The 2,860-nt window shown below is 35.3% G+C and overlaps 1 pseudogene; it reads right to left on the bottom strand.

The window, feature by feature from the left end:
• Positions 1-552: 552 nt before the first annotated feature.
• On the bottom strand, positions 553-1,278 carry LOC121486575 (annotated as a pseudogene).
• Between the last annotated feature and the right edge of the window lie 1,582 nt (positions 1,279-2,860).

Below are 2,860 nucleotides of genomic sequence, written 5' to 3'. Positions count from 1 at the left end.
AGAGAAGACTAATTTTGTAGGAGGAAGAATTAAATTGACTATTGACCTTCTATAGCAACCATGGTAACCAGGATTCAGACCGAAAAAGTTATTTCCAATGATATGAAAAAAAAAAAAAAAAAAACAAGTAACCACCTATCTAGAATTCTGTTTTTTATGGATACTTTAAAAATAGACAAAATCTAAAAATCTAACAGAAGGTAAAACTAATTAACTAGGAATGAGTCAGAGAACCTGAGAATGAAAAAGCTGTTGTAAAACAATTCTAGTGCTGCATAAGTTTTCTTTCAATAATAATAACAATACCTAAAAATAAAAATAAGATCTTTGGAAATTGTGGTTATAGAATAGAGGTTAAACTTGGCATTCCTCTGTCACCTATTAATCCCAGGTTATTTCCCCCATTATTTATAGTTGTAACTTATTTTTCACAGTCTTCATTTCTTTTCTTATTTTTTCTTCTTTCTTTTTTTCTTTTTATTCTCCTTTTTTTTTTTTTTTTTAAGGATCAGTCCAGAGAATTAAAACTCTTTTGTTTTCAATGTCCAAACATCAAACAATATCCTGGGAAAGCCAGCAGAAGTCCTTGTCATAGCCTTGTCTCTTGAGCACACTGCATGTGACATTTCCATGGGGAGAGCATTCAGCTCCTACAGGGTCACATTCCCTTTTCCCGTGGTCTATCCCTAAAACTCAAATATCTCTTGGAGTTGTCTTCCCTGACTGCATCAGTTTTGTTGTTTTTGTTGCCCAAGATAAGGATTGGCACATTAGATGTTGTTTCATTGGTCATTAAAGCATTTAGCTCAAATCTGGTTTCCATGAGTGGAAGATGATCTACCGAATCTGCCAGAAAGACAATATCATTAATTGCTGGGAGATAATTTTTCCAAACCCAACTTGCTTGCTCCTCTGCCTACCAAGGTCAAAAGTTGTAAAAGTCATTTCTGGCAATTGTCAGCTCTTCTGATGTCAGATCTAATGTTGAAATATGTTGACCCAGTTGGTCATCATTGAATATGTGTAGAAGAGTGGTTTTTCCTGCATTGTCCAAACCCAAGAATATAAGTTTTCCAGATTTCTTGTAAAGTACTAGACCTGGAGCACACAATTGATCCACTCAAAGACATTATTAATACTATGGCCAAGGGGTTCCTCTGGCAGCTGAGGAAGGCTTAGACACTTCCTCAAGCATAGAGTCCAACAGCAACCCCCAGGACTCCCAACTATTTCTCTTTTCTTATTTTTCTAACCATCATGTTTTCCCTTGACAACCATTGAACAGATAATCCATCCAAGATCATATTCACTCAGTTTGAATGATCTTTTCCTCTGGTGTTAGTCATTCCATTTTATGGTTATACCCTTAATTTTGATTCATTACTTGCACCTTCTCAGAGATCTTGGTTATTGCACAGTAATTGAAACGAGGCTGTCCTCTACGATGTTGTTTTCTACGGAACTGATTTTTACACACGGAGACATAATTTTTCTAAGTGTTGATTAACTTTCAACTCCATCTGCTTAAGGAATAAAAGTGAATAAACTACTTGAATGTTTGCTGAACACATTCATCATTTTTATATATAAAATAATAAATGAGGGATGCCTGGGTAGCTTAGTGGTTGAGTGTTTGCCTTTGGCTCAGGGCGTGATCCCAGAGTCCGGGATCAGTCTCAATTGGGCTTCCTTCATGGAGCCTGCATCTCCCTCTGCCTGTGTCTCTGCCTCTCTCCCTGTGTCTCTCATGAATAAATAAATAAAATCTTAAAAAAAATAAATGAGAATTATTAAAATAATCGTATGTCATTAATTTGAATATAACATACATTTAAAAAAATCTGACATAGGACTAAGGTTCTGCATACATTCAGATTTGGAAAGACTTAAATTTACTCCATCAGATGTCTCCCTTTGTTCATCCTATGTAGGATTTTCCTCTTTCTTTGCTAAAGATTTGTGTATCCAGGTCTCTCTATGCTGCTTAAAAAAAAAAAAAAAAAACTGATAAAAAAGCAAAGATATGCACATTTGCTGCTGTTGACACTTTGTTGTGTATCTCATTCTAATTTCCTGCCATCAACTCCCAAAGTGATCTATATCTTGGCAATTCTCTGAGACAATCTGCTCAAAGTACCATCTACAGTTTTAAAGATAAAGTCATTATTTTTACATCCGAATAACAACAACAAATGACCTTTACACTTTTACTAAAACAATGTCTGATGATTACTGATAAGTTTTCAGTCAAGCCTACAGCAAAAAACCCTGATTCATGTTATAAAAGACTGGCTGCTTTGTTAATGCCATCAAATAAGGCAATGAATAGGCAAATTAACACTATTATTTAATATGCCACTGGAATCAGTACTACAATAGCCCAGAAAGTTATGAAACATATTTCAGGACTCATTGCAGTCATCTCACTCCATCCGAACAATAATCCTTTCCTCCTATTTCTGAGTGCCAGGGAGCAATTGCCCTTTTAGATCTGGAGAGGACTTGGGTAGTATAAGATAAATTAGATTCTTGGTTTGGTTTATTGACTTCTTTTTTTCCTCTTGTCAGTATCCCACTTATGCTCTTTCCTATTGTGCACGCTTTTTCCTTCCTCTCCAAGAGCTGACCTCAGAAGACAGAAAAGAACAGGCTTTGTTGTAAGCTAATTAGAGAGGGTAGATTCCTAGGAAACTTGCTACAAGCATCACAGTAACTCTTGAAGAACTTTATATTTAACAAATATTTACCAAATACTTTATTATGTGCAGGGCTCTGTACGAAGTTCAATGTTGTTTTTTTGTTCTTTTTGGAAATATGTCCAAAAGCTTGAGATGGTTACATTAAGTATGTCATATAACCT

Source organism: Vulpes lagopus, chromosome 3 (assembly GCF_018345385.1).
Source record: "Vulpes lagopus strain Blue_001 chromosome 3, ASM1834538v1, whole genome shotgun sequence".
Classification (NCBI taxonomy): Eukaryota; Metazoa; Chordata; class Mammalia; order Carnivora; family Canidae; genus Vulpes; species Vulpes lagopus.
This window is presented reverse-complemented; position numbering and strand designations above follow the sequence as displayed.